Source organism: Phoca vitulina, unplaced genomic scaffold (assembly GCF_004348235.1).
Source record: "Phoca vitulina isolate PV1807 unplaced genomic scaffold, GSC_HSeal_1.0 scaffold19, whole genome shotgun sequence".
In the NCBI taxonomy this organism is placed as follows: domain Eukaryota; kingdom Metazoa; phylum Chordata; class Mammalia; order Carnivora; family Phocidae; genus Phoca; species Phoca vitulina.
Window position 1 is genome coordinate 19,543,295 of NW_022589722.1, and position 25,547 is coordinate 19,568,841.

The window sequence follows — 25,547 nt, forward strand, 5'->3', positions numbered from 1 at the left end:
CTCAGGGTCCTGGGACTGAGCCCCTGAATTGGGCTCCCTGTCAGCAGGGAGTCGGCTTCTCCCTCTGCCCCTCCCCCTGCCTGTGCTCTCTCTCTCTCTCTCAAATAAATAAATAAAATCTTTAAAAAAAAAGGCAGAAGATGAAATCCCTATGTGAAAAATGTCCTCCCTTGTCAAAATAATTCTTATCTTCCTTCTTCCAGCTGGTGACACAGGCTATGGGGGAGTACCTGCCTGAGAGCGCCCCCTTCAGGGTTCCGACTCCATTTTAAATGAGGTTTCCTTTATTTTCACAAAGAGAATGTATTATCGCACCCAAACTGAAGTCCAAAGTGTGTGAATCAGCAGCCCCATGATGTTAAGAACATTGCTTCACCTCAAAGTTAGTAGCCAGATGGCAGAAGTCCCAGACGTCACACCCAGACATGACAGTATGTAAGATCATCTAGCCCCATGCCTCCCTCTTAAGGGTAAGGAGACTTCCCAAATCCTCCCAATAAACTTCTGAAGGTTCTTTGGATGGAATCAGATCACCTGCCCATCCCTGAACTGACATTATTAAGGGGAGAGGAATTACCCTTAGTTATATAAAGCCTAGACATGTAACCAGGGCTAAGAGCAGCTTCCCCTGAAGCCCAGGATTAGGAGGGGAGACAGGAGAAAAAAATAGGATTCTGCTGGAAAGAAGGGGATGAAAATGAATTCTGGGTAGGCAACCAGGAGTGACCACTAAACAAATGCATCCACCAAAGAGGTCTAAGAAATCCATGGGCCTTGACTCTACAGCCACCAGAATGGCTAAAATGAAAAAAGATGAAAAGTGCCAAAAGACCAAGTAAGTTGGCAAAACCAGATCTCTCATAAGCCACTGATGCGAGGTTAAGTGGTATATCCGCTCCAGCATTTACTAAAGCTGAATATACGTGTGCTGTATTACCCGCCAATTCTACTAGGAATGTACCCATATGTTCATTGTAAGACATGCGCTAGAATGTTCATGTATTCCTAAGCACCTGAAACTGGGAAGGCGCCCAAATGCCCATCAGCAGTAGATCAGGTAAGTAATTGTGGTGTATTCACACAGCAATGAGAACAGACAATCCATACCACATGCAACAATGTGTGAATCTCACACACATAATACAGAACAAAAGAAGCCAGGGAGTGTAGCATCTCACAAAAACTGGAAGTCCAGAGGGCTTGATTCAGCAGTTCTATTACGACAAAAGAGAATGTCCTATGCTATAGTCCATGTATATAAAGTGCAAAACCAGACAACTAATCTACCCATGGAGACATGTATCAGTCCGGGTAGAAATTACCCTTGCAAGGCTAGTGCCTGGAAAGGAGCATGCAAAGGGCGGGAGGAGCAGTTGTACATTTATGTGCGTGCCTGTGTGTGCGTGCGTGCCTGTGTGTGCGTGCGTACCTGTGTGTGTGTGCGCGCCTGTGTGCGTGCATGCTTGTGTGTGTGTGTGTGCGTGCCTGTGTGCGCGTGCGTGCCTGTGTGCATGTGTGCCTGTGTGCGTGCGTACGTGTGTGTGCGTGCGTGCCTGTGGGTGCGTGCCTGTGTGCGTGCGTGTGTGTGTGTGCGTGCCTGTGTGTGCGTGCCTGTGTGTGTGTGTGTGCCTGTGTGTGCGTGCGTGCCTGTGTGTGCGTGCCTGTGTGTGTGTGTGCGTGCCTGTGTGTATGTTGTGTCCTCCTGGTTTAAAGGCACAGACTCTAGAGTCATACAAGCTTGGAACGGAATCCTTGATGCAACAGTTATTTGCAGTGTGACTTTGGGCAAGTAACTTCACCTCTTGAACCTTTTTTCATCTAGTATGTGGGATAATTATACTTCTCGTGCCGTAGAGGCTTGTGAGCCTGAAATGAGACAATGCATATAAAATGCACAGCACGGGGGTGTCTGGGTGGCTCAGTTGGTTGGGCATCTCACCCTTGATCTCAGCTCAGGTCTTGATCTCAGGGTCGTGAGTTCAAGCCCTGTGTTGGGGCCCAGCATGGAGCCTACTTTAAAAAATAAAATAAAATGCACAGCACAATACCAGGCACATAGTAAGTCATCAATAGATAGTATCTATTAGTATTATTATCGTCATTGATAACAGCAAAGTCAGGGCCTTCTTAGGCACAGTATTGACTCTGAAGGGCCTCAGCAGCACGGTCAACAGCTGGAGGGCCATTGGTGGTGGGAGACTTCACCGCAATGAACTGGAGCAAGCAGGACGAAAACGGCAGGTTCCACAAAGTAACCCAGACCAGTGCTTCTCAAACTTCCCCGGACATACAAATGCCCTGGGAACCTGGCTAAAATGCAGACTGTGATTCAGTGGGACTGGGTGAGCTGATGTTCTGCATTTCTAAGTTCCAGATGAAGCCGATGATGCTGGTCCGCAGACCACACCTTGAGTAGCAAGGCTCTAAGTCTTGGAGAATGCAGGAGTTGGAGGAATTTGAGAGACATTTGGGGTGTGTGTGCGCGTGGGAGCTGGTTTTCCCACATGTAGGGACAGATCTAGAGATAGAATGTGGTGCAGCTTCTATAATAAATCCTGTCTCACATGACCTGCACAGAGCTTCTGCTCCCTCATCCAACCCTAACTGCCATACCTGCCATGAGAAAGTGTTTTTTTTTTTTTTTTTGGTTTTGTTTTCTTTTTAAATTGAATATATGAGATAGGCAAATTTATAAGGAAAAAAAGGCAATCAGAAACTCCAGGAAATGAAAAGCTATTCACAAAGGGAAATGTGATCATAGGCAAGAACTTGACTCTGATGAAGAATAGTTATTGATACCAAATTTTTAGAATCAACACATAGACAAAGTAAAGATGTAAGTATCATTACCCAACAGAATTTAGATGTATCAATCTTGACAATATGAGGATAAAAGTTTGAAAAGTGGAAGTGAGGCGAAAAGAGCTGAAGGGAAGGCAGGAGCACTTAAAAACTCATTTTAGGAAGTGATGAGTCAAAAAATACTGCTCAAACTTTATTATGATTTACAGAGTTTACTAGAAAGAGGACAGACCTTTGCCTTGTTCCCTATTTATCCCCAGTCTCTGGAACAGTGTTTGGCACAGAGAAAGGGTTCAACAAATACTTGTCAAATGAAAGGAGAGCGGAGGGTTGAAGCCTAAAGGTACCTTGGAGACCACCTCAGTCCACTCTCCTTATTTTACAGATGATGAAACCGAGGTGCAGAGAGCTACAGGAAGTTGCCCAAATCCCACCGCTATTTTGTGGACAAGCCAGGGATTAAATTTAGATTCTCTAACTCCCAAGTGCTGTGCCCTCTCCCCCAGGCTGCCATCCTCAGCATGAGTCTTCTTCTGGAAGAATCACACTGTGGTTTGGCAGAAGTCCCTTCCAGTCTCAAGAGTGCATCCAAGAGCTGACACTCAGGGTACCCTTGTGGCCGGCTGAATGGCACCAAGGAGCAAGCCCTGGGATGGGAACATTGGTGGCCTGACCGGGTGCCACTGACCCACCCACCAAAGATAATTACAGCTAAGAGTTTAGTGTGCCTTCCTCGTTTTTTTTAAACATATTTTACAATTGTGATCATATTACATAGAATTTTATCTACTTTTTTCACTTATTATTAATAACATGACCCTCTTCCCTGTGATACCGTATTCTGAAACACTTGGTTTTTTAGTCACTTGCATAGTATTGCTTCACACGACTGTACTGCCCTTAAGCATCCCCACCCTCCCCCATTGCTTACTATTTAAGTTTTTATTATTTGGGCCTTATTGTAATGGCATCAGTGAATGGCTCTGTAAGAAAATCTTTGCATCTCTTATTACTTGCTTAGTGTAGACTCCTAGAGGTGGAGTTACTAGAAACAAGGAATAAGCATTCTTAGGGCTTTGGTTACATCCAGCCAAACTGCTTTCCAGTAAGTAACCCTATATTTTCTAAGGGACCGCTTAGTGCATCACATTTCTACATGACTAGTTACATTTGAGGCTCTGACAATGTGTCTCATCAAAGAATATCAGTCCTTTGACTCCACGGCTCTTTTATCACCCTGTGTGTATACATGGTATCATTCAGGTCATTCATTCACTTAATTGACATTGAATAAAAACTATCTCGTATCTGTACTATGCACTAGATAGTCTATGCACATACAGTCTGTGTACTAGTGCTTAATAGGTAGATATATTTATATACACATTCTGTAATCCAACTAACAACTTTGGGAAATAGTATTGTTATTTTCCTCATTTTACAGCTGAGGAAACGAAATACTTAGAGTGAGTAGATTACCTCAGATCATACTTAGGTAATATCATGTAAGTGACAGAACAGGATTTCAGACCCAGGTCCATTGGACTCAAAGCACATTGACTTTCCACCATTAGCCAACAGTTTCAGAGCGCAGGTGCGGGCTGCCAGGCTGGGCCCGCAGCACTGACTGCTCAGAGGGTCCTCAAGGCCCTTTATCAATCTCTGTCCCCATCTCCCAATATCCGTTTAGCCTGATTGCTCATTATTCCCAGTGTGGGTCCCACTCCAGCCACCTCCTGAACCATTTATTGAGCAAATGCATTTTGAGCACTTATCACATGCCAGGTCCCGGTAAACAAGAGACACGGCGCTGTCTCCATGGAGCTTACAGTCTAGTCGATGGGAGGAGACAGACAATACGCAAGTGAACAATGGTGTCATCTCAAATTGGAAAAGTGCTCGGAAGAGAAGAATTGGGCAAAGGGATAGGAGGCGGACATAGAAAGGCTGGTATGGGACGGCCAGTCACATGCAGAAGTAAGACTGAAGCTGTGAGTCTCAGTGTCTCCCCTCTTGGCCCAAGCCTTACTTTCTTCAAGAAAACTAAGGAGCTACAAGATCCCTTTCAATTTCAGAGGTTTTAAATTCTGAGACATCTCTGCCTAATCCCTTAGGGCTACCCCAGCTTTGCAGTTTTTCAGTATTTTTGTTCCAGCTCTATATTTTAATTTTGGTCCCTGGCCCCATGGTCTGTAAACATTTTTGATTGCATACGCCACCAAGCTGAGCTGCACGTATACGTTTTCTCATTTATATATCAATGTATGCACTTAGACAACAGTATTAATGCAACTCTAACCTGTGCTATTCAATATAGTAGTCACTAACCACATGTGGCTTAAAGTAACTTAAGTTACTTTAAATTTTAAAAAACTTAAAAATTCAGTTCCTTGGTTGTCCAGGCTACATTTCAAGTGCTGATATAAAACATTTCCATCATCACAGAAAGTTCTATTGGACAGTGCTGTTCTAAACTTCAGACCAAAATAGAAGTGTTTAAAGGGTAAGATAAAAAATTAAAATAGAAATTCCAATATTTTCCTCCCACACCTCCTGAGATCATCTAGCACATCCCTGGGAGGCACGCAAACCACCCTCTTCTTTAGAGATCACTGCTCTAGATGTCTGACGTGTAGAGTGGATTAAAAAGCAAAAGCAAAAAACAAAATAAAAAAACTGCCTTCACCACTATGCCTTCTATCCAAGTAAGTGTTCCAATCTTAATATTTCTCTGTTCCCGTCCTCATCTCCTATACACCCAGCCACCCTTATCGAATTACCATTCCCTGAGTGCCTGATGTGCTCCTTCATACCTGCCCGAGCCACCCTGGAATGAGGACTAAGCCCCACTTCTCTGCTGGGTGAACTCGGTTTCAAAATCCATCTCGGGGCGCCTGGGTGGCTTAGTCGGTTAAGCGTCTGCCTTCGGCTCAGGTCATGATCCCAGGGTCCTGGGATCGAGTCCCACATCGGGCTCCTTGCTTGGCAGGGAGCCTGCTTCTCCCTCTGCCTGCTGCTTCCCCTGCTATGCTTTCTCTCTCTCTGACAAATAAATAAATTAAAAAACAAAACAAAAACAAAACAAAAAACCAAAATCCATCTCAAAGTCACCTCCTCTGCGAAGCTTTCCAAGAACTCTCAGGAAAAAAAAAATCAGTGATTTTTCTCCTTCCATTGTGCTTCTTTATTCACTTGATGCTTGTTTATACAGTGGTTACAATGAGCCAGACATGAATGAATACATGTCAGGAGGTTCGAACAGGGCAGAGCACACTGAAAGAACTGCCTGAGCATCAGCTGCAATGAGGATGATGATGAGGAGGAGGATGATGAGGATGATGGTAACGATGCAGCCGCTGCTGGAGGTCAGACACGAAACCACAGTCCATGACTCAGGATGCCTAGAGTCTTTGAGAAAGACCCACAAGAAATTATGAGATGGTACAAGTACTTTGTACTAAAGCACGGGGCGCTGTGGGGTCCCCTGGACAGCACTCCAATCCAGTCCAATCCAGCTCCTGGGAGAGGTTAAAAAATACCTCCAAGGAAGACGTCTGAGTCTGTTCAGGCTTCTATAACAAAATACCGCAGACTGGATCGCTTATGAACAACAGAAATGTGTTTCTCACCCTTGTGGCGGCTGAAAGTCCAAAATCAGAGTGGCAGCATGGGCAGGTGAGGGCCCTCTTCCAGGCTGCAGACTTCTTGTATTCTCAGCTGGTGGAAGGGGCAAAGGAGCTCTGGCGGCCTCCTTTATAAGGATGCTAATCTCATTGCTGAGAGTTCTACCCTCACGACCTAATCATCTTCCAAAGGCCCACCTCCTAAGACCATCACATTTGGCATTAGGATTTCAACATCTGAAGTTGGGGCGGGGGGGACACAGTCAGACCATAGCATAGGGGGCACAGAATGGAGCTATATAAATAAATATAAATACATATTCCAAGAAGCTGCCAAGGCTCCCAACTTTTCTGGACTACTCTTTGTGAGTCCCTGAGAGCAGTTTACACAAGGCTTTAAAGTCAAGCCTCATTTCTGACCCAAGAGGCCATGGCCTGGCTTGCCCACCCAGCTTATCAGTGGCAAAGCCAGAATTCGGGTCTAGTTCTAAGAAGCTTTCTGAAGGAAGTCTCCCCGGAGCCCCAGGAGACTCACAAAGTCCCCTGTTTTTTCCTTTCACAATTCTCCTCCCAACTTGTAATTACATGATTATATGCTTGTGAGTATGTGTTTACTGTCTGTCTCCCAGGCTGTCAGCGTTTTTGCTCACCACTGTATTCTCAGGGCTCGGCTCTCAGGAAAGTTTCAGCAAGGCTGATGGGAGGAGGCCGAAAGGCACGTGAGCCCCGCCCACCGACCACAAGGCCCCGCCCATTTACACATGGTCCCGCCCACTCCCTGCTAGGCTCCGCCCTCCACCTTGCCTTAGTGGAAGCGCTGGTGCGGGCACCCCGGGCCCACAACATGGCCCAGCCACCTGAGCCAGGCTGCCCGGGTCCCACCCGCCTTCGCCTTTGCCGTCCAGGCCCCACATTGGCCCCCCTCTGCCACCTGCCGGCCATGGAGGGCCCAGGCCTGGCGCCTGCGGTCTGGGAAGAACTGGAGGCCCAGCATGGCCGGCCTGGGATCCTGGTCACCCCTGCAAACCTCTGACCCCAGGCGGCGTCCCCGGGCTCATCCCCTTTCAGGGCAGAGAGAGAACCCACTCCTGGTCAAAATGAGGCCACAGCCACCATCGAGGCAGCTCCCAAGCAAAAAAGGCCCGTCGAGGAGGGGGGAGCAGGAGGGCAGCCTTCTGTGTGGGGACCGCCCTTAGGAGTTGCCTACAGAGCTTACAGCTTGCCTAACTACTACTACGTATTGCGGCTTCCACAAATCCGCCCAGTGTGGTGGGCCCAGGCCCACCGAGGAGCGACTGGCCCGGCTGAGGAGTGGGCGGGGCCTGATGGCGGGAGGGCGGGGCTAGTGAGGTGCGGCTGTGGGCAGGTGTCTCCTCCCAGTGCTCCGCCCAGAGATTCGATGAGGGGTAAGACACTGCGGCTGGCCAACAGTCCGCCTTTAGCTGGCCCATCTCCCACTATATGGACACAGTTTTCAAAAATGTACATTCTAGGGGCGCCTGGGTGGCTCAGTCTGTTAAGCGACTGCCTTTGGCTCAGGTCATGGTCCTGGAGTCCCGGGATCGAGTCCCACATTGAGCTCCCTGCTCGGTGGGGAGTCTGCTTCTCCATCTGACCCTCGCCCATCTCATGCTCTCTCTCTCTCTCTCTCTCTCTCTCTCATTCCCTCAAATAAATAAAGAAAATCTTAAAAAAAAAAAAAAGTACATTCTAACCGTTGTAGTGGCTCTTTTCCTGACTTCAGGGTAAAATCCGTATCTTAAACGCAAGATTATAAACACAATCAGTGTTGTTTCAAATCAATTTATGATTATCTTGTAGTATTTTCTAAAAATATTAAAACATTAAGAAAGTTAATTTTTTAACAAAAAAGCAATCCCTATACATGCGACAAAATTACATAGAACTAAACACACACAAATGTATGCCAAACTGGTGAACTCTATAAATTCAACGGGTCATATCAATATCAGTTTCCTGAGTGTGATATTGTATTATAGTCATACAAGATGTTTTCTTTGTTTTATTTCTTATAACTACATGTGAATCTACAATTGCCTCAAAATAAAGCTTTTTTTTTTTTTAAAGCAACCGATTGGATATATAACAGGAAATAGTTTGTAATGTTATTTAAGTATATTTTTATGTATATTTTATCTATATTTTATGTATATATTTTATGTACACCTTATGAAAGGTGTTTCAGGACAAGAATCAGGTCTGATTGATTTTTGTAATGGTAATAGTAGATAGTAATTAGGCCAGGACTTTGTACATAGTACAAATGAATGTCCATGAGTCCCCAGGCCACACTAGAGCATCTGACTTAATAAATACAGTGTTAGGTTCTAGGGAAGCAAGGGTCCTTGCCTTCAGGGATCTGGCAAGAGGATACAGAGGAGTAAAACCCACAAATACAGTACCATGTGATCAGTGCAGTGAGGGAGGGAAAAATGGGTTCAGTGAGACCATTCAGAGAGGGCTTCTTGGAGGAGGTGGAAATGTAGCTAATAACAGAGAGGCGGGCTTACCTTGAACTCAGTGAAGATTAAGCTTCTGGGAAAAGCAAAGAGTCACATGATTAAGTATTTTTAATAAAATTTAAAAATGAAGATATTTTAATGGCCATTTATTAAAATCACTGTTTCTTTTCACTCCATCTTTTATCATACTTCCCTTCTATCAGGTGGCATTGTCTTGGCTGAGGGCATTCTGGGGTCTTGGTAAGAGGAGGTTAAGCTGGGAATACCCTGTTCTAACCACAATTTGGAAAGATGCTTTGAGAACTTAAAAAAAGAGAGAGAGAAATTTCCAGACTCCTGATGTGGATGCATCTTTAAATTTATTTATGATATATTTCCTCTAGAGGAAATTCATATAAAATATGGCATATGAAACAAAAAGACATAAAGATGAGCAAATGAAATTGAAGGAAATTATTCTGACACTGAGAAGAATGACAAAATCAATTTCAGATAAACTCTGAAATACCCTTGTTTATTGAGAAGAAGAGACACATTTCAAGTAGAAATAAAAACTAGGCTTTTGGATTACAGATCTAATTAATGAAGAGTGAATCACAGAAATATATTGGGAATAGATTTGAATTTCTTGGTTTGTCAAGAAATACAACTATAAAGAGAATATGATACACACTACCACGAGAACATTAAACACATGTTGGCGTCATCATTTCAATAAGTAATTGATATACTCATTGGCATCATCAACTCAATGAATATTTAATAGCAGTCACTGTGCAAGAAAACTTTAAATGCCCTGAAATCTTATAGTTCCTTCATGACAGGAAATTGGTATTTCTTCAAATTTGACAACAATTCTAAAAAACTTGTAAGATGTTGCTGGTATTTAAGATTTGTTGTGGGGTTCGAATAAATTTTTCCAAACTATCCATATAAAAAACAAATTTTGATCAACCACACTACAAGAGAGGCTGGATTCTCTGTTCTTTCTACAGAAAATATAACAAAATCATTGTCAGTATGAAGAAGTGATAAAGAATATACAGCTAATGTAGGACAATAATTATAACAGAGGATATCAAGTAACTAATAAAAAACATTGTGTATTTTTCTGAATCTTGTGATGTTTGCAGTACTGGACAACTGTTAAAATTTTGTATTTGTTGTGACTCTTTTCATCCTTCCAACCAAACATTTACTTTCATGCCTAACTTTGTGTTCATGATTTTGCATCCTTTTCTTAGAGCGAGCAACAAGAACTGTCTAAGCATGAGGTCTCACAAACTGGGATCTGTCTCTATCTATGTAGCTGAAGGACATGCCTTGGCCCCTGCCAACCCCTCTACCCACCACTCACTCGCCCCCAGCCACACAGACAAACCCAGAGTCCTCTGAGCACCAGCACGGCACATAGGTCTCCTCAAGACATCTTCACACAAACCCTTTGAGATGGGGACTATCTGTATTCCTATCCTGAGGGACTAATGACAGAGCAGGGATCTGAACCCAAGTAATCAGGTTCCAACATCCACGGTCCTAACATGACACTTGACTGCCTCTCAGCACTGGTCCTACCTACACCATATGTCAAGAGCTTGCGACCAACAGTGCTAGAGACATAGACATTACTACTGACTCCTCATAAACACGTGAGGAGAAAGGCACTATTACTGTTCCTAATTTATAGAAGAGGAAACGGAATCTTGTTCCTAACAGCATACCCCTTGGGCAGAGGACCTGGGGAAGCCTCAGTGAATTACTTCCTCTCCCCAGGACATTCTAGGTCTGTCTTGCCTGCAAACCTTTGCAGGTGCCTTTTCCCTTACCTGAGCCAGAACACTCCCTCCCACCCCCACGGTGCTCATTCCTGCTGTCTCATAAAGCTCAGTTCAAGCATCAGCTCCTCTACGAAAGCATCCTTGTCACTCTCCTCTCACTCCCCAAGGTGTCATTTTCCCCCACAGCATCTTGTGCTCATCTCCATCTGAGCTTCCCCGGGCAGCCTGTGGCATGAGAGCAGTTTCACTGATCCATCTCTGCCACATGACCACAAGCTTCACAAGAGACATGGACCGCGTGTTGAGATAAGCCTCCACGTTTTAAGGCACTGAGCTTGTAGGGGATGTTTGTTTCTGCAGCATATCCTCGTTTGGCCCAACTGATACACCCCTAGAACTTCCTGAGTGGAACTGGGGGGAGAGACTCAATTTTCCTCTGACGGAAAAGATAGGAGCCACGCAGATGGCTTCCAGCCATGTTTCCAGACCACTGGAAAAAGCTGATCTGAGAACATGAGACCAACAAAGAGAGGCAGGGATGGAGAAAGTGCGTTGATAAGCAGAAGTCCGTGGTTCTGCGTGGCTCTGAGGTCCAACTGGACCTGTTTCCCACAGTTACTGTGAGCCTCTACAATCCTGGGCTGCCTCTCAGAGACTGCTACAGAACACAGTCAAACTACCATGTACCGAGTTCCAGAAGAGCATTTTAGAAGCAGAGAGAATAAAACTGGGACAAATCTCAAAGACCCAGCCCTGGGATAGAGAAGTGATCTGGCCATAGCCACTTAAGAAAAATCATCGAAAGGACCCAAGTGAGATGCAACCAACGTCCTAGGCCTCGAGGGACCCACACCACAGCTCTGGCTCCACCTGGCAAGCTCACACTGAGACACTAGCTCATAAAAACTCCACTTCTGGATTTCTTGTTCAGGCTCTCCTAATTATGAGGATCCCGGGAGAGAGAGTGTGAACCAATAGGAAAGCCATGGTTGGGCTGACGGAGTGCAGGAAAGTGCCCTGGAAAAGTAGGCTGTGTGCGTGTTGAGAAAGTAGCCCTGGAGCCCTCAATGAGCTGGAACCAAGAGGAAAAGGAGCTGCAGAAAGCCATAGGCAAATGAGCCCTGGGGAAGGGGGAGAGTTCCTGGCCGGTACAAGCTCTGCATGGTCACCCTGGGCTTCCGGATACTTCCTTGTCTGACTCATCACAAAACTGGAATGAGCTGTGCAGGGGGTTGACTGGGAAAACTCCAGCTCAAAGGACAATCTTCTCAAACCCCAGGCTTTTTGGATGCTTCACTCTTCCTCCCACTTGTAGCTGCAGCTGACGCTTTTCCAGGTGCCTGCCCAGCCACCCCCCCACCCATCCCCGCTTGCTTGTTTCCTTGCGAGCTGCTCCCACCCAGCCACACTCAGAGCCTTTCTGGTTACCCCTGTGCCCATCAGCCCTGGCCCCAGCCTGGTGGCACAGACAGAGGCAAAGCGCTGACACAGTATGGGACTATGGGACGGACAGCAAAGGTCCTGTGGCTCTAGAGGGCCAAGGGGAGTCACGCCAGAGCCCTGGACTTTTCAGGACCTTGTTTGAAGCCTGGGGTACTTTTACCCATTTGTCTGTTTAAGCCAGTGGAGTGGGTTCTAACAGTGGTTCTTAACCTTTGGTGGGTCACAGATCACTCTAGGAATCCAAAGAAGACAGTAGAACCACCCCCCAGAAAAAGGCACAGGTACACATGATTGGACAAACAGCATCAGGGGAGTTGCAGACTCCTGAAATGGATCGTGGACCCCAGGTTAAGAACCCCTAGACTAGGGACCAGGGAATCTAAGCCAAGAAGGCTAGACAGAGGGTCCCAAGCCCATGGCTGAGAGCTGGCATGGTGGAAGAATCAGGGAGATTCAGACTTAAATTCTAGTCCTGGTAATAGCCACATACAAGAATCTGTGTGTGCTGAGTGGGGGGTGAATGGGGGGCAGTGGGGTGGAGATGGAGGCATAACAGGATACAGTCATAAAACCCAGAGGTACAGCTTAATGAATTGTCATTAAGTGCATGCCTGTGACGTTCCAAGTCAAAAGATTAGAACATTGCCAGCACTCCAGAAACCTCCCTCACACCTTTTTCCAGTTATAAACTAACTCCCTTCCACCCCTTACCCAAGGGTAATCACTGACCTTGACCATAATTATCTCCATGTTTTTCTCTACAATTTTACTATCCCAGTGTGCATCCCTAAACAGTGATTTCCTTCTGCTTATTTTTGAACTTTACATAAATGGAAGCCTAGGAATTCTCTGGGGTCTCGTCTCTTTAATTTTGTGCTTGTGAGATTTATCCTTGCTGTTGCATTTATCTGTGGGGTGTTCCTTTGCATTACCATGTGGTATTCCATTCCATGACTATGACAATTTCTCCCTTCCACAGTTGATGGGACATTTGGATTCTTTCCAGACTGGGGCTATTACAAATAATGCTTCTATGAACATTCTTGTACAGATCTCCTGATAGTTTGGGGCTCACTTTTGTAGGCTATACACCTGTGAGTGGACATGCTGAATCTTAGCACACGAATGTTTCCAACAGAGTACGTAATGGCAAATGGTTTTCCAAAGTGGATGTTATCAATTTATACTCTTTACAGTGGTGTGTGCAAGTTCTTGTTGTTCCCATTCTCTCTCCCTCATCTGCTTTCCAGAGCTTCTGGTTTTGGTCATTGAGGTACCCAGACCTCATTTCAGATGATACAGAAAGCAGAGTCCCCCATGGCAGCTCTTGGGCCAAACCCCTGTGCTCCTGATGGTTCTTTTAGTGCCTCACTAGCATCAGACCCTTCCTGAAGACTGAGCATAAAGGAAGCTGTCTGGAGAGTTCTTGTGGAGGGAGTGGGGGCAGGGGAAGGTAGAATTGGCAGACTCAGGAAACTGGACAAGCATTTAGGACACTGGTATCCTCTCTCTGCAAGGCCATTAATTAGATCTGTTCTTGGGCATATTCATTAGCCCCTCCGTGCACCCATCTCTTCCTCTGGGGAAAAAAACCACCAACACCTGCTCAGATAAGGCCACTTCTAGGCATCACAAAATGATAGAGAAGACCATCAGAAGACCATCTATCAAGTGCAGGGGAGGAAAGGGGCTAACACAGTTTCTAGTTCTGGTCCTTTCTGAGACTTGACTACATTTTTTGCCCTTGGAAACCATGAGATGCCCCCCATATCCTTCCCATACGTTGACCTTTTTTGATTAAGCCAGGAGAATAGCTTTTTGTATCTGGCAATCACATGCAACCTGACTAGGATAGAAATAAATCCATCTGGTTCTTTTATCTCTCACTTTTCAAAAAGTCTATCTTTTTGAAGTCTATCACCAAACCAAGCCTCAGTAATATTTATGAAGTCTCAGACACCAAAAACGTCTCCATGGTGGGTCACGAGGAACACAAACAAGTTCTTCTACCCTTGTCTTCCTTTAGTATCAGGCTCTCTGTGTGCACACCACACTTTCTCCCAGCTGCTCCCTGGATTCACAGGAGGCATAGCTTAGTGAGAGAAGCTTGGGTTTGGGTGTTAGAGCAGAGTATGGATCATGGCTCTACAGACTTGAGCAAGCAGCTTCACTTCCCCAAACCTCAGCCATAAAATGGAAATACCTCCATCTGTGATGGTTTGTTATAATGAATACCCCAGACTATGCAGCTTAACAACAGAAATGTATTTTCTCACACATCTGGAGGCTAGAAGTCCAAGGGCAAGGTGCAGGCATGGTTGGTTTCTTCCGAGGCCTCTCTCCTCAGCTTGTAGATGGCGGTCTTTTCCATGTGTCTTCACACAGTTATCCCTCTGTCTGTGTGGTCTGTGTCCTAATCTTGTCTTCTTATGAGGACACTAGTCGCAGTGGATTAAGGCTCACTCTAATGACTTCATTTTAACTTAATTACCTCTTGAAAGGCCCTGTTTCCAAATACAGACACATCCTGAGGTCTTGGGGGTTAGGACTTAAAAAATTGGGGGGCACACAATTCAGCCCGTAACACCATTGCAGGCTATTTTTTAAGGATCTTAGAAGATGAACCAGCGCAGAGAAGGTATCAGGGTGAAGGCGTCAAGGCTCAGCCCAGCCTTGCTCCCCCAACCTGGGAGCCCGGCAACTGCCCGGTGGAACAGCTCAAATTGGAGGCCAGCGGGGCGAGGTTCAAGGTCTCGGAACTGCACCAGGAGTGTGTGCAGAAGGCCTGCCTGCTGTTCAGAGCTCCAGCCAGAAAGAAGCAACACCTTCCAGGAGCCTAGATCTTGGGCTTTGCTTTGAGGACTGTGAAGAATCACTGAGGAATACTCCGAAGCACAAAGTGATGAATGACTGCCCCCACAACTCCAGAAAACACTTTTCTCTAGCCAGATAACTTTAAGATACTTCAGACCTTTCCCGCGGCCTGGTATTACAGCCAAAATTCTATAGAAATCGGTGAGTCAATTCAAATAGGGAAACCAGGCAAAGGAGTAAACATTTAAATAATAATGGCCTGGTTCTTTTGGTGACGTGCTTTATACCTGACAAACAAAAGCCTTATCACCAAACATATCAAAACAGATTTCTTCTGTAAGTTAATGAGTGGTGTTTCTATACCTGGAATATTATGTATGTTTTATTTACTGTGTGTTTACATTTTAGGAAGGAATACATTTTCATTTTTTTTCAAATGGAATATTTGCAATTTGTTGTTCCTAAGATTTTTATCCTACAACAGAATTTGTTCTTTTCTCATGGATTTATAATTTATAAATGCAGACAAGTATAAAATTGGGGGAAGAATAGGCTTTACTAATCAAATTAGATCTTGGTTTTTCTCAATGAGATTATTTCATTTTTAAACACCAAATATGGGAACTGTTTCTTAGCAAACATGTTTGGGAAGATTAATGCTGTATTGATATTAGATTGCCCTATCCCGTATATGAAATGGATATGATCTTTGTCTTACGTTCCTCTCCTTTATAGTTGTGACTGTACTTTTTTAAAAACAATACATTATTTCACGCCTTTAAAAAATGCTTAAAATAGGACCTATAGAATATTGCAAATGGTTAAAAAACAAAGTAATGTGAAAATATTACAACCTAAAAGAATTCTCAGCATCACAAGTGTTTTCCTTTGATTACGTGCCTTTGATTTAGTTTGGGGCACTTTTAAAATGGTACTTTATATACCTTCTACTGAGGGACTCAGGAAGGAATGGCAGTGAGTGGCTCAGTCGTTAAATGTCTGCTTTCAGCTCAGGTCATGATCCCAGGGTCCTGGGATCGAGCCCCGCATCAGGCTTCCTGTTCAACCAGGAGCCTGCTTCTCCCTCTCCCTTTCCCTCTCCCCCTGCCTGTGTTCCTGCTCTCACACTATCTCTCTCTGTCAAATAAATAAGTAAAAAATCTTTAAAAAAAAAAAAAAAGGGTACTTTATATGTGTAATAATTTTTGAAGAGTTTGGAAATCAAATTTCTGCTTAATTTGTTTAAAAAAGTGGTAAATATTACTTTAACTTGAACCTCAAATTTTCCGAGAGAATCCTAATTACAGTATTCTCTCCTGTTGTTCACAGAAACCCCTGGATTTTCCTGGACATTCTGATATTTTAGTATCCAATCTCCAGAACAGAGACCTCACATCCCCGAGTCTCGTGGGGAATTTGTGGTCCTCGCCCTTGAGAGAGACCTGGGCTCCAGGAGGGGTGGACAGTGGCAGAGGCAGCTTGCTGGTCCCTAACAGAAGGACGTTATTCCTTTGAGGCTTGAGAATCCTGCTCTTCGGTGATGCCATTGTCCCTGCTGCCCCACAGAGCCGCAATTCAGGCCCTGCGCTCAGCCCTTGCCAAGCTCCCGGAGAGCTCTGGATCCTGCCCGAGTGGTCATCGGCCTCCGGTGCCAGAGTGTGAAAGAGGCCACTTTACATTTGATACAAAGCGTCAGCCGGTCTCATTCACGGTGCCTGGAACATGCTAAGCTCCGGACGTAGGGCTGGAAAGTGGCACTTGGGCACAAATGCCCTTTCCTGCCCCCCCCCCACAAGGCTTTCACAGGCCGAGAGGAACACGCAGTGGCTTGTCTTTGCCACTCCTCATCTCCCCAGATGTCAAGAGATGTTGTTCTGGGGAACAGCTTGAGAAAAGCCCTATTCTCCTCGCTCTTCCTCACCTGCCAAGAAGCCCTGGGCTGCAGGTGCCTGGTGGCACCGAGGAGCTGCCAGGAAGTGTCAGGCCATTCAGGCCGGTTGAGAAGTGGCCTCCCTTCTGCCAAGTCTCAACCCTGGCAGCTCTGTCCGTGGGGCCTGTTCTCATGAGCAGCACCTGTCCGCCCAGGCCTCAAACCCCAGCGCCCGCCTGCTCTTCACACAAATGCAGGTGACCCTGTGACCGAGGGCCTCCCTCAGGGCCGTGGTGCCTCCCCTGACAAAACCCTCCTTGTTCGAATCACTGAGTCTCAAGAGGGTCTCAAGTCCCCGAAGGAAATGAGAGAGGCCAGGCGTCTGACAATATTGCCCAACGTGCTCATTTTACAGATGGAGAAAGTCAGGTGGAGGCAGGAGAGGGACCTTGAAGAGTATCAGCAGTTCTGAGGGTTCTCGACCCTGGCTACAATTAGAATTGCCTGGAGGAACTTTAAAAACTGAGATCCTGACTTAGAGGGTCTGGTGTGGGGGTGGGAGGGTAGCACCCCTCAGTGGAGCCCTAAAAATATTAAGAATCCCTGACCTGGTTCTACCCACTTGTTTTACAGACAATGCAGACAAGAAAAACAGAGGTCCTGACAGAAGGGAATTTTGAGATGGTTACTCTTGTCTAAGCCACCTGTTTTACAAATGGGGAAACAGGCCCAAAACCTTCAGGAGAACCGCCCAAGGCTCCACAGCTAGTTAAGTGGTATTTTAGTATTTTGGGCAGCCTAATTTTTAATGGTCTCAGAATGCCTTCTACTGCGATCATGTCTAGTTTTATTATCATAGACTCTGCTTTAAACTCATGTTTGTTCCCTACCACTCACAAAATAAAGTCTGCCTTCCACAGCAGGGCATTCAAGTCCCCCTCACAACGTTGGCCCTGCTTGCCTCTCAACAGGCACCTTCATACCCAAGCAGGAGGGGCCTCTGCCCTAGTTCCCCCACTTTCGAGGGCTCCACTCCAGCCTTTTTCTGGCTGTGTCACACATCATGGGACAGAGTCCATGGGGTCAAAGGGACAGGATCACCTGGGTACTCTGGACCTCATATAGCCCAAGTTCATCTACAGGTCCTGTGTAGCCTCTTCTTTAGGTCTTTCTGGAAAAAAAAAAAAAAGTACTGCTGGGTCTGAGGGATGGCCGCACAGCAGCTGCCCTGTCCACGCGTGTCCATTCTAGTCTCTTCCTGGTACAGGCTGGAGTCCAGAGAGGAAAGAGCAGAGAAGGAAGCTTTCAGGCCAGAAGCGGGCTCCTCTGTGCTCTGAGGAATCCAAGAATTCGAATTCCAAATGTTGCCTTCTAGACTGTCACAAAGGTACATTTGTCAAGGTAGAAGGATAGAACATATTACACTGTTTGATTTACAAATTGTAAATATTTAGACATGGTACATAGGCCTCCATTTGTACTCTTGCCCTAACCCTATACATGCTGGGGAGGGGGGTTGATTCCTGAGGGACTCAGGAAGGAATGGTGGTCAACCTTGCTGCCAGAAGGTACATGGCCCAGCCCTCCAGTAGACAGGAAATTTGCACTGGCAAATCCTGGAGGGACCATAGGCTGTGAAGTGATCCGGAATGTGGTGTCCTCCAGGCCCTGGTTGGTGAGCACCTCCTCCCTCTCTTCCTGCAGTGCAGTTCTTATAAAGTCCTGTCTTTAAATTCCTAGGCTGTGGCCTTTTTTCCACAATAGAATTTCCACAGAGCACGTAAATACTAGGAACAAGACTGCTAGATCAGAGGATATCTCAGATATTTAATTTGCCTAAGTAATTCCAGATTGTTCTTCGGATGGCTGAACCCACCTACCATCACCCCAGCTTGCTGTCCGTGAGGGTTCCACTGTCCCTGTGTCTCTGCCCACACTTGACATTATTCAGCTTTCTAAGTTTTGCCAGATCATTGGTAGAAAAGTTATATCTCACTGTTGCTCTTATTTGCAAATTTAAAAAAATTGCTGTCTTGGTCTGTTTGGGCCGCTGTAACAGAATGCCGTAGACTGCATGGTTTATAAACAACACAAATTCCTCACAGTTTTGGAGCCTGGCAGTCTGAGGTCATGGTGCCAGCATGGTGGGGTTCTGGAGAGGGCCCAATCCTGGGTTGCCAATGGGCATTTTTTCATTGTGCCCTCACATGGTGGAGACAGCAATAAAGCTCTCTGGGGTCCATTTTATAAGGACACTAATCCCATTCATGAAGGCTTTACCCTCATCACTGAATTACCTCCCAAAGGCCTCACTTCTCCTAAAATCATCACATTGGAAGTTAGGAATTTAATGCAGGAATTTTGAAGGGACACATTTCAGTCCATAACAATTACTACTGATTGTGAGTAGCTCATCATATGCCTGTTAGCTTCAGTCAGCTCCAGATACTCCCACTGACTTACCAGCCAGCCACCTTTCTCTAGGGTTCTCTGCAAAACTAGCTTGAGAGGCCAGGAACCAGTCTGCTGACATCGAGATTCCCTGAGATGCTAAATAACGGAGATGCCCATGATGCTATCGCATTTGCCATTCCTGTTTATTCTCAGCTTTCAGGGACTTCATCTCCTACCTTCTTGCCTTCCTAGCTCCGTGTTCTGCAGCTGCACTGGCCATGAACATGCAAAGCCATTCCCACCTCAGACACTTTGACTCCCACTTGTTCCCTCTGCCTGGACCACTGACCTTCTCAAGACTTGTTCCCTCCTTCCCATGAGTTTCTATTCAAATGTCAACTCATTGGTGACATCTCTGTCCTTTGTATCTAAAAAAGTAGCTCTTTGAATATTTTCCCCCCTTAAGTTTTTTTTTTTTTAATTTTTAAAAAGTTTATTTTAAGTAATCTCTACACCCAGCGTGGGACTCAAACTCACAACCCTGAGATCAAGAGTCGCATGCTCTTCCAAATGGGCCAGCCAGGCAGCCCCCCTTACATTTTCTTCTTAGTACCCTCCACCATCTGGCATTCCCATTGCCTATTATGGTATATATTTACTGGTCTGTTTATTTAGTGTCTGTTTCCTGGGTGCCACAATAGCAAAGACCATGTCACTGAGATATCCCAAGTGCCTGGAAGGGGGTCTGGCACATAGTAGGTACTCAGTGATCACCTGTTGAATTGAAAAAATTCTTACTGGTTCCTTCTATACTCTACAAGTATTATGCCCTCCTGATACAATACTCAATTGCAAACGTCTGGACATTTACCAGTTTTTCTCAGGGTAGTTTTTAACCCAGACCTAATGGGTTAATGTAGGAAGAGCCGTTAGAGAAGGACAAAACCCACACACAGGGGAATAAACCATGAACTGAGTGGATTTCCTGTAGAAATTCCGTTAGCTCCCTGGGGTCTCTGGTGTCTTCCCCAGACTGACCAAATCAATATATTTCCAGATCTGGCTTTGAAAAACAAAACAAAACAAAACAAAACAAAATGGAAGTTTCTCCTAGATGTGAAATTATTTCCTAGAGTTCATTTGGCACAAATTACTTCCGTTGTCTTATATTGCTTCTACTGTCCTTGGTCTGAATGTTAATTTCTTATTTACCAGAAATATATCTTTCCATAAAAAGCTACTGGTTTTTAGGCTTAAATTTTCAGTCCAACGCAACTGACAGATTAGAAAAACACTTTGTCACAGTTGCACAAACCCTTTCCAAAAAACTTAACTCTACTTGCTTTCTCTGAAACTTGGGGGGGGAAAGTGGTTAGGAAACACTGGGGCTAGAATTCAGTCCCAGCCAGGTCTTTCTTAAAAAAGGAAGAAAAAAAAAAAGGGAAAAAAAAAGTCAGTTGGAGTCCAGTTGTATGGGGCTGTCCATTGTTTAAAAAAAAAAAAAAGTTTTAACCCCAGGGTGGAAAAACTAACATTGTCACTAGGATATGAAGAAACCATGGTGAAGAACTAGCGTCGAGGAGGCCCCACAGAATGGCCGGTGGCATCTGCTCCTAGGGCCTTTATCAGCAGCCTTGTATGTTCTATTCAAGGCTCTCAGAACGATTGTTGGCATGATGTAGACAAATTGACGCAAATTAGTTTAGCACGGGCTATGCAAAGTTTAAGCTTGTTGAGCAACACACGTGGGCCACATAGCAACAGCTCCCAACCCGATGCGAAAGGTGTTGGATGCAAAGTACTAACTACCCAGACTCTCCACTTCTAGATTGGAGCAGAATTTGCAAATCACTGGTAGAGACTGGGGGAGGGCTGGGAAGGGGCGGGCAGGAAGTTGGCAACAGAGGCTGGAGCCCCCACACTGACCCTGAAGGCCAGTGATGGTTGACAAGAAGGACTCCTGAAAGAGCCACTTGCACTGTCTACAACTTACTGCCTTGTATAGTGTGGCCACAAATCCTCAGAGGCCTGGCCCCCAAAGATAAAGGAGATTCCCCACTTTGCTCTTTACTTTTGGTTCAAATATCTCAAGACAATTCCTTCTGGGCTGGTGTTGCGCAGACCACGTAGAGGGGTCTTCTAATTGTATTTATAGTAATTTAACTACAGCAGGGAGAGCTTCAGAAGGACGGGTTGACAAAGATCTACACTATAGGTGTCGCTGGCAGAGTTTTAATCTGTTAAATCAACAGAGAAATGGTAAAAATAAAGCCATTTCAGAGTTTGGAAGCCACTTCATGGACTCCCACCTCCCCTACCCTGCCCCCCGCCTTTTTTTAGGGGAGGTTGGGAGAGTGAAGGAGACATTTTCCTGAGGTCCGCGGCTTTCCCACTTTTGTTCATATTATTTTATACTCCATGAAAACCTTACATCCATCTGAACACACACACACAATGCACACACACACACACACACACACACGAATTTAGATATTATAAATGTACTATTGCCATGTGTGGTGCATGTATGTGTGCGCGCGTGCATTTAATTAAATCCATCTCTGGATAGTTGTTCAACAACTTGGTAATAGTGGGGTTTCTGGGGAGGACACCTAGGAGAGTAAGGGGTTGGAGAGGGAGGCAGACTTACCCTTAACCTATTCCTATGTACTATTGCTTTCCCCACCCCAAACATTTTTATACCAAATATTTAAAATAGTTTTTCAATGAATTCATAAGGAAATTTTTCCGCAAATACTAAATCACAGAAGTCAGCAATCTGTATTCAAATTTAATTATTTGGCGAACTACTTACCTAGCCTTGTAGGTATCTTTCTCTCTGGGGGCCTCAGCTCTCCTATCTATACAATGGGAGAGAATGGACCAGCTACTCCTCAAGGCCTCTTCCTTTCTCTGAGATTTAGAAACCAGAATCTAAAAACAACGTGTGCTAACACTGCCATCTAGCAGTCCAACGGGGACCATGTGGGTCCAGCTTTCCTCTGGCATTTTGAAAAGAGGTCTGTGGGCTATTATGCAAAATACAAAGACTTCATTGGCTATGCAGACACCTTGCAGCCCCTAAGTGTTTCTGGAGCATGAGAAAGTATAAATATATAAACAAATCCTCAGACATTTAAAAAATAGTTGTCCACCAAAAAACTATTAGAATAAATGAATTCAATAAAATTGCAGGATAGAAAATCAATACAAAAAAATCTGTTGTTTCCATACACTAATCACAAACTATCAGAAAAAGAAATTAGAAAACAATCCCATTTACAATTGAATCAAAAAGAATAAAATACCTAGGAATATATTTAACCAAGGAGGTGAAAGACCTATACACTGAGAGCTATAAGACACTGGTGAAAGAAATGGAAAAAGATGCAAATAAATGGAAAGGTATTCCATGCTCATGAATTGGAAGAATATTGTTAAAACGTCCATACTACCCAAAGCAATCTACAGATTCAGTGTAATCCTTATCAAAATTCCAATGGTATTTCTCACAGAAATAGAACAAACAATCCTAAAATTTGTATGGAACCACAAAAGACCCAAATAGCCAAAGCAGTCTGGAGAAAAAAAGAACAAAACTGGAGGCATCACACTCCTTGATTTTAAACTATATTACAAAGTTATAGTAATTAAACCAGCATGGTATTGTCATAAAAACAGCCACATAGATAAATGGAACAGAATAGAGAGCCCAGAAATAAACCCATGCATATACAGTCAATTAATTTATTACAAAAGATCCAAGAATATACAATGTGGAAAGGATAGTATCTTCAACAAATGGTGTTGGGAAAAACTGGACAGCCATACACGAAAGAATGAAACTGGATGACTACCTCACACCATACACAAAAATTAACTTGAATTAGATTAAAGACTTGAACATAAGACCTGAGGCCATAAAAACCCTAGGAGAAAACATAGGCAGTAAGCTCCTTGACCTAGGTCTTGGTGATGAGTCTTAAAATTTGATTCCAAAAGCAAAAATAAACAAGAGAGACTACATAAAACTAAAAGGCTGCTGTACAGCCAAGGAGACTATCAACAGAATGAAAAGACAACCTACTAAATGGGAGAAAATAATTACAAATTGTATACCAATAAGGGGCTAATAGCCAAAATATATAAAGAATTCATACAACTCAATAGCAAAAACCCCAATCTGATTTAAAAATGGGCAGAAGATCTGAATAGACATTTATACAAAGAAGACATACAGATGGCCAAAAGGTACATGAAAAGATGCTCCACATCACTTATTATCAGGAAAATGCAATTCAAAACAACAATGGGATATCACCTTACACCTGTTAGTATGGCTATTATTAAGAAAACAAGAAGTAACAACGGTTGGCGTGGATGTGGAGAAAAGGGAACCCTTGTGTACTGATGGTGGGAATATAAATTGGTATAACCAATATGGAAAACAGTATTGTTTTCAAAAAATTAAAAATAGAACTACTATGTGATTCAGCAATTCTACTTCTAGGTATTTATCCGAAGAAAATGAAGACACTAATTTGAAAAGATATATTCACCCTTATGTTCATGGTACCATTGTTTACAATAACCAAGATGTATGTTACAACAAACTAACTGCCCATAGATGGATGAATGGACAAGGAAATTGCGATACATATACAACGGAATATTATTCAGCCACAAAAAGGAATGAAATCTTGCCATTTGTGACAACATGGATAGACCTGGAGGGCATTATGCTAAGTGAAAGAAGTCAGAGAAGAACAAATACCATATGATTTCTCTTATATGTGGAATCTAAAAACCAAAACAAAACACCAAGCTCATAAAAACAGATTGGTGTTACCAGAGGTGGGGCGTAGGAAATGGGAGAAATGAGTGAACCATTTTTTTTGTCTACACTGAATACAAATTTTTAAAAAATAATTCTAAGCCTGTAATATTTGACCAACAGTAAAACCCTCATTGCAATTCTGTGGTCTCAAGGGCCTTTGGGGATGTTCCCAGGCTGCTCGATGTAACAGATACTTGTTGGGTACCTACTAGGTGTGTAGACCACTGTGCAGATGTGGTGGGAAAAGGCAGGAATTTGGTTTCCTGCAGTTTAGACCCTGTGGCCCTATTAGGATGAAGACTAAGATCTTTTGGAAGTGTGTTCCTGGTTAGCCTAGGCATCTCCAGCCGCTGCGTAGTATTGGTACATACCAGGAACTTCACAGATTCTTGCTTTCAATGAATGAACAAAGGAATGAATGAATGGCCTGGATTTGAATTTGTGTCCCCTGTGTAAAAGGGTATTTTCTTCTCTGAACTTCTATTTCCTAGTCTGTAAAATAGAAATGATAACCCTTACCCCAGATTGTGAGGATCTATTGATATAACGAAGGGTGATGCCTCTGTCAACTGGAAAATACTAAAAAAAAAAAAAAAAAAAAAAAGGAGGTGGGGGAGGGGAATCTCTGTATTTTAAGGCTCACCAACCATTTACTTAGCATAACTAGGAAATATATTCTTCGCTCCCCAAAGTGATGTTTCCATTTGAGAACTAGAAAATGTTTTCTGCCATATTTTCTAAGTTTACTTGATTAGCTCAAAGGGATATTGTGGAAATAACCCAAATTCAATGTGAAGTACAGACTGTTTTTCCCACCCCTTCTCCCAACCCTCTTTCTTGGCAAACGAATAGGTTGTGCCTTTGTTTGTTTGTTTTTTTACCTCATTTCCAGGTTTCCATATATGTCATTTGAAGGAGATAAATTGGATAAATTCTAAATTCTCTTCCTTTTAAAATAGATTGGAACAGGGACAGTTGTCCGGCAAGGACAACCTAGCAGGCCCAATGTTGTGGGAAAACGGTGATATGCTGCCACCTGTTGGTGATGCATTGAATTATTTTTTGATTTTTTTTTTTGTCAAAGCTGAAGTTTAGCATTTAAATATTATTAACTACAACCTAATGAATTTACACACATATTTACAGTAGAAACTCACTACAGTGCCAAGGGAAAGAGATACCTCCCCCCAAGTATTAACAATAGTCGACTCTTAAGAAGCATCCAGTACCAAATGCTACATGTATTCTCCCATTTAACTCCTCATCGCCACCTACTGCAGAGATTCTTTGATTATCCCCACTTTACAGATGAAGAAAGGGATGTCGCTAGGTAATAGCTTGCCCCAGGTCACAGGGGTGGTAAGGAGCAGAGGCAGAACTCAAGCCCAGTCTTTTCTGATGGGGCCCAGGGCCCAGCATTAACAGGTACCCCCGCAGGTGTATTTTATAGTATTGATTTCCTTGCTTCTGATTAGAAAAGTAGTTAACATCTTTGTAGAAATT